General features: G+C 45.5%; 1 long non-coding RNA gene across 13 annotated transcripts; it reads left to right on the forward strand.

Moving 5' to 3' along the window:
• The first annotated feature begins 1,013 nt into the window (after nucleotides 1-1,013).
• Nucleotides 1,014-5,288, forward strand: LOC121108930. 13 transcript variants are annotated; one of them, XR_005843566.1, is made up of 4 exons: nucleotides 1,014-1,258; nucleotides 1,715-1,737; nucleotides 2,083-2,173; nucleotides 5,236-5,288. It is a non-coding gene; the product is annotated as an uncharacterized LOC121108930 (long non-coding RNA). The 13 variants fall into 13 exon arrangements; XR_005843571.2 differs by having other exon boundaries at nucleotides 1,202-1,473; nucleotides 1,693-1,804; XR_005843568.2 differs by having other exon boundaries at nucleotides 1,202-1,473; nucleotides 1,693-1,778.
• The last annotated feature ends 1,444 nt before the right edge of the window (nucleotides 5,289-6,732 follow it).

Below are 6,732 nucleotides of genomic sequence, written 5' to 3' on the forward strand. Positions count from 1 at the left end.
TCACCAGCTGGAGTTAACTCCATTAAGTACTATCTGTGAGGCACAGTTGTGTAGCATGTTCCTTACTCCATGAAGAGTACGCCCGTGCAGGCCACGGACAGCCTGTTTCTGCAGGAGCATATCGTGGGAGACCTTGTCAAAGGCTTTGGTGAAGTCTAGGTAGACTACAGACAGAATTATTGCATCTTAGAATCCTGGATTGTTCAGGCTTGAAAGGGATTTGACACGTCATCGAGTTTCAACAGCTATCCTGTGAGTGGGGTCCCCAGCTAGTAGATCTTGTGGGTTTGTTTGAGGCTGTGACTATTTTCTTAAGGTTTTCAGTGCTTGACCTGGGACATTTCTAGGGTACCGTGTCTGCTAGCGAGGCTGCCCAACATGGCCAGTGGGTGTGGCACAAGGTTTGGGTATTTTAGAGTTAAGTGAGGGTTGTGGTAGCAATGTTCAGCATAGTGCACGGGTTTTATGTGCCATGGAGAATAATGAGCAGGTCTGTGAGTGTTTTGCGGTCTGGCAGCCAATGCTTGCTGAACCTGGTGTTGTTGTTATGTCTGTAGAGAGTACTGAGTGTTTATGGCAGTGTTTGGGATATCCTAGAGTATAATGCCAATATTTTAGATCTTTGAAGGCAGTGGACATGTGTAGGAGTTTTGCTTTGTGCTTGGAATACACCACAGAGCTTTGGCATTGGTGTTGTTCACAGTGGCAAGTTGTGGTGGGGTTGACCAACAGTTTTTCCATCGTGTCTTTTGAAAGTCCTGGAACGGTACCCTGCCCCTGTTGGCATCGGCTGCCGATCGTCATCATGGTGGGGTCCTCGGTCTTTTGCTGCCCTCCAGCCGTCCAGCCACTCCCACCCGCCATCCCCGCACCCCTGCCATCTTTGCGGCGTCGCTGTCAGCGTTCTTGCCATCGCACCCGTAGGCGTTGCCGCAGCTCCCCTCTCCTCTGGCCCCGCCGCAGTTGACACTCCCCCTCGTCTCCATCAGTGCTTCCCCCCCGCCGTTGGTCCCCCGCCCACTGTTGTCTCATCGTTTGGCCCCTTTAAACTGTATCGCCGTGTCCCGTACGGGCATGTCTCTGCACGCCGGCCCCACCCCCGGCCGCCCTTTCGGGTCGTCTGCCCCGCCTTCCGTTTGTGACGTCATTGGCTCCGCCCCTCCGCCCGCATTCAAAAGCCGCGTTTCAGCGGAGGGAGTTCAGTCCGTCGGTGGCTCCCGTTCCGGGTCGGTGGTGTGGGGTCCTCCTCCAGTGTCAGGTAGGGTTGTTTTGGATTTCCCTTTTCTCGGTTCGTTGCTGGAGCTGCCCCGGGGGTCCCTGCCGGAGCGGTCCCTGCCGGAGCGGTCCCTGCCGGAGCGGTCCCTGCCGGAGCGGTCCCTGCCGGAGCGGTCCCTGCCGGAGCGGTCCCTGCCGGGGTTGCCCTGCAGGACTGTGCCGGAGCGGCTCCCCAGGAGCGGCTGCTACAGCGCTCAGGTGAGTTTCTTAATAGCCTCAGAATATGAGTCTTTAGTAGCTGTTGTGATGTTTCTCCTAATTTGTGTATTATGTTTTGTTGTGGGGTCTTGATGCACTGGGTTTTTTGCACGCTGGTGTGGTTTTTGGTGCTTGCACTTCTCCCTTTGTATTGTTTGGTTTATTTATTTATTGCTGCTATTTTACTCTGACTGTTTTTCCTGTTTTCTTTCTTTCCAGGATATCTTGTTCTCTCTGGCAGTACGGCGTTCTTCAGTTTGTCAGGTGAAGCGGGAGTGTTGTCTGTTGGTTTGTAGTTTCAACAGGTGGGTTGCAGACTCGAGTTTGTGAGGTATGTGTTGCCAGAGGCTTGTGATGTGCTCCTGGTTTACTTTACAATAGGGTGGTGATTGTTTTTAAGTAGACATAAGGTTGTTGAGTTGATATAGATTAGCAATGTGCCTTGATTGTTGATGTTGCATCCCTGCAGTGAGTTGAGTAGTCAGCAGCTTTTTGGGCTTGGAAGTAGGGATCTTGTTTTCAGATTGGAGCTGTACAGGGCGTATTTGTGGAAGAGGGGCAAGCTTATATGTGCTGGGTTCAGTTGTTAACATTTTTTGTGTTGGACAGGTGGTTGTTCAGAAGTGTGGCGTTTCTGTGCGGGTTAAGAAGCCCACTGTGAAGTTTGCAGCTCTTCAAGTATGTGGGAAGAAACAGAAAGGTTAGTGTCCTTGAGAGGCTTGAATGCTTACTTTGAGTTGAAGTCATCCAAAGTTGAGTTGGGTCATCCAAAGAGGTAAGTGCATTGTCTGTAGTTGAGTTTTTTCCTGTTGGGTAGTGTGGCCTTGTTAAGCATTTCCTGGAATATTTGTTGTGTTTTGGGGTTGTTTACAGGTTTGGGTCTTTTTCTGTTTGTTTTCTTCCTGATTTTTTGTTCCTGTTCCCTTTACCTTTGTGTTGGCTTTCTGTGGCAGTTTTGCTTGCCTTTTTATTAGCGTTTGTTTTAGTTTTGTTTGGGTCTTTTGTTTGGTTTTGGTTTTTTTTTGCCTTTGTGTTTCAGTTGTTGTATCATTTACCTTTTCTTTTGTATTCTGTGGGCGTTTTCTGTTTTCTCCTTTGTGTTAGCTCTGGATTTCCTTGTGTGTTGTCCTTTACCTTTTGGTTCAGTTTTTCCTGGGTGTTCTCTTTGCCTCGGTGTTGGATTTCGTTATTCTTCGGTGGTGTTTTGAGTTTGTTTTAGCACTGTGTGAGTGTTTTTCTTATGTTTCAGTTGTTCTTTGCTTCTGCTGCATGTTTGGTTTGCCTTCGCGTTTGGTTTTGGTTTTCTTTCTTTGGTCTTGCTTTTCCCTGGGTTTTGCATTCAGTTTGGTTTCGTGTTGTGCTGTGCATTGTGACCATTTTTGCATTTGGTTTGGGTTTGCTTTGGTGTTCTACTCTGCGTCGCCTCTGCTTTTCTTTAAGGTTTCTGTAGTGCTGTGTTGGTTTTTTAGCTTTTTGGGGGTGCTTTGGTTTTTGCCTTCTGCAGGTGCTTTGCTGGTTTTTGATTTTCTGTGGGTGTTTTCTTAGTTTGTTTTCCCTTTTAGTTCCTGTCTGGTGTTTTTTCCATTACTTGTAGATTTTTGTTCTCTGTTGGTGTGGTTAGGTTTGTGGTTAGGTTTCCCATGGGTTTTCTTCTTTTGATTTTCTGTGCTGTTTGTCATTTGTTTTCTCTGAGTGTTGTGTGAGTGGTTTCCATTTGTTTTGTCATGCTGTTTGTGTTGTATTTGTTTTGTTCTGTTAGGTGTTGTGTTTTGCTTTTGGCTTTGCCTTTGGTTTAGTTTCTCCTTGGTTTTTTGCTTGTTTTAGTCATTGCCTTCATGTTTTGCGGGCCCCGTTTTTGCTTTTGCATTAACTTTCTGTGGGTGCTTTCCTTGCTTTTTGGATGTATTTTTGCTTTCTTTGCGTGTTTCTTATTTTTTTTTTTTTGGTTCCTCATGCTTTTGCCTTTGCTTTTCCTGCATGTTAGCTTCATTGTCACATTGGCTTTTGTGTTCTGTTTTTGTGGGGCTTCTCGTTGGTTTTGTTTCAAGTTTTATTGGTGTTTTGTCTTTGTGTTGTGTTTGTGCCCGTGTGGTAACTTTACTTTGTTGGGATTTTTGTTTGTGGTTGGTGGGTTTTGTTCTTTTTCCGTTTGCATTTGCTTTGTATGGCTGTTATTGTTGTGTCTTGCATGTGGTGGTGGTGGTGTGTGTGTGATTGCTTGTTTTTGTTTGTTTGTATTTTACTGTGTCTTTTGTCCATTTTTTCTTGTAGGCTTTCATAGGCTTCTTTTTGTTTCTAGCTATGGGTTTACTTATAGTGGCTGTTGTTTGCGTTTGTTATAGCTTTTTTTTTGGGGGGGGGGGGGGTTGTTTTCATTATTTAATTGGTTTGGTCTAGGTATTTTCATTAATTTTGGCTCTTGGGTTTCTTTACTGTTCTTGTTAGGTTTTTTTTGCCAGTTTTAGTGTTACCTTTCTGTGGTTTTTCTTTTTTACTGGTTTTTCTGTGTTTGGTAATTGCTTTTTGTTTGTGTATGTTGTGCTGTGTTCTTAGCTTGGTTTTTGATCTCCCATGGTGGTTTTTTTGTCTTTGTTTTCTATTCTGTTTCGGTTTTGCTTTCCCTTGGTTTATTTATTTGCATGAATTGTGTCGGTCTTTGCTGTTTCTGGGCCTTGTTCTTTTCTTTCTGCTAGCGGTTTCTTTTGCCCTCGTCTTTGACTTTTTGCTCGCTTGTCTTTCTATTGCGTTTATCTTGTGTGTGTCTTGTTACGCAATTAGCTGTGCCTGTTTTTGTCTTTGTTTTCATGCAGGGCTTTTGTCTTCTGTGGTTGTTGCCTTCATTGCTGGGATCAGATGTGTTGGGGATGTGTCTTTGACTTCAATGTAATTGTTGTGAATGTCATTCTAATTGCTTTTCTTTACAGTTAATTGGTGTTGATCTTGAAGGGTTATGCTATTTGTAATGCTAGGTGCTGTTCTGATTATTGAACTAAGTTGGCAGTATAATCTTAAAGGTTCAGTAGATTTGGTTCTTATGAACAGCTGTATGCTTAGAAGGTGTTGTAGAATGAGTAGTAAAAAACTTACTTGAAATAATCATCACTTGAGTTGTTGCATCTGTTTGTTGGGCTTGGCTGTCTGTCTTGTCTTCTTTGGGGTTACCTTCAACTTTTGCTGTTAGTATGTGTGGATTTGTAGCGGATGGTGTTCTAGGTTTCTTGATGGACTCAGTAAGTTTTCTTACTAACACATGTAATGTGCTTATTTATGTGTGAGTGTCAGTCCCATTTGTTGAATCAGTTTCTGGATCTGTGACTTCACTGCCTTTGCTCTCAGTCTTCCTTCTTCCTCATGTTATTGTCTTTTTTTTTGGTCATGTTCTTCTTGCTGTGATTTGTGTAATTATATTTTTCTATTCTTTGAGTTGCTTATCTTCAATTGTTTTGTGTAGTGTAGCGGTGGGCTTTTTTGGAGCATCGGGTGTCTGGTTTTGTATTTTGCAGTCTTTGCGTGTGTGTGTGGTGATGCTACTTGTCTTTGTTATTGTGCATGATCTTATTGCTGTTGCGTGAATTGTTGCTTGTTTTGATTATGCCATAGCATCTTGTCTTAGCTTGTGTGTTTTCTCTTGCGTTCTCATAGGTCTTCAGTACTGATCGTGCTTTGGATCTGTGTTATAGGTGTTGGTTTTGGTCAGTAGCTGTGTTTGAGTTGTTTCATCTGTACTCTTAACACTTGGTTGTGTCTCTTCCTTTTTTATAGTGAAGCTGCCATCTTCTTCTGGAGAGCGTGGACAATAAATGTGCTAAACCCTTTGTGTTGCTTGTGGTGTTGTGTCATAGAAACATAGAATCCCAGGGCTGGAAGGGATCTGCAAGATCCTCTATTTGACCCCGTCCTTCCATTTCTGTTGCTATCACAGGCTGCTAACCCATTTCTCCTAGCTCCTCATACTGATGCCTCTCAAACAGTGCCAGGGACAGTGACTCCAGTTGGCAGGGCATTGCAGCTCTTGACCCAGCTTTGACAGACGGAGTTTTTCCTTCTGCATATTTTAAATGCACTCTGGTAGGATTTGTGGCATTTCCTTGGGTCTTGTTTGTTGCTTGTGTGAAGAGGCCAAACTTCCTCCAAGCTTCCGCTCACAACATCTGCGCAGTCTGTTGTGGAGTACGATGAAGTTCTCTGTGGGACTCCTGTTTTCTGGACTGAATAATTGTATGTCTTTCAGATGCTCCTTATAAGACTTGTAGTTCTGACCCATCACAAGTTTTGTTGCCATCACTGGGAGATGTTCAGGGTCACATACGTCTTTGTTGCAGCAAGGGGCCTGAAACTGAACAGAGCAGTACAGGTGCAGTCTCACCAGTTGTGAGTACAGCAAGTTATTACCTCCCCGCTCCTGGTGGCCACAGTGTTTGCCATGCTGGCCAGGATGCGTTTGGCCCTGTTTGCCACCTGGGCCCATTTTCAGCTCTTGTACAGCTGAGCATTAACTCGTACCCCCAGCAGCTTTTACTATTCACATACATTAAGTGTGGCTTCATGTGCCATGTAGAGTCACGTTGACTGTATTTTGTAATTTCATCTCTGGGGTTGATGCTAACATGTTTTGATTTTTTGGGGTAATAATCCTAGAACAGTGCCAATTTTTGGCCGGTCTGTCTGTTGCGCTGATTTCAGCGCGGGTATTGGATTTTGGCTTTCCGAAGTTGAGTTTAGCTTGGCCTCGCTTAAGGGGTTGGGTTACCTTTGCTTTGTTTGTCTCTAGCGCAGGGCTAACCCAACCCCGTAACCGACGCACGGCCGTCGGATGGAGGCCTTTTGCGCTCCTTGCCGGCCACTCTGAGACGCGTGCCGATTTTTGGCCGGTCTGTCTGTTGCGCTGATTTCAGCGCGGGTATTGGATTTTGGCTTTCCGAAGTTGAGTTTAGCTTGGCCTCGCTTACGGGGTTGGGTTAGCTTTGCTTTGTCTCTAGCGCAGGGCTAACCCAACCCCGTAACCGACGCACGGCCGTCGGATGGAGGCCTTTTGCGCTCCTTGCCGGCCACTCTGAGACTCGTGCCGATTTTTGGCCGGTCTGTCTGTTGCGCTGATTTCAGCGCAGGTATTGGATTTTGGCTTTCCGAAGTTGAGTTTAGCTTGGCCTCGCTTAAGGGGTTGGGTTAGCTTTGCTTTGTTTGTCTCTAGCGCAGGGCTAACCCAACCCTGTAACCGATGCACGGCCGTCGGATGGAGGCCTTTTGCGCTCCTTGCCG

This window comes from Gallus gallus, unplaced genomic scaffold (genome assembly GCF_016699485.2).
Source record: "Gallus gallus isolate bGalGal1 unplaced genomic scaffold, bGalGal1.mat.broiler.GRCg7b scaffold_87, whole genome shotgun sequence".
Taxonomy (NCBI): Eukaryota; Metazoa; Chordata; class Aves; order Galliformes; family Phasianidae; genus Gallus; species Gallus gallus.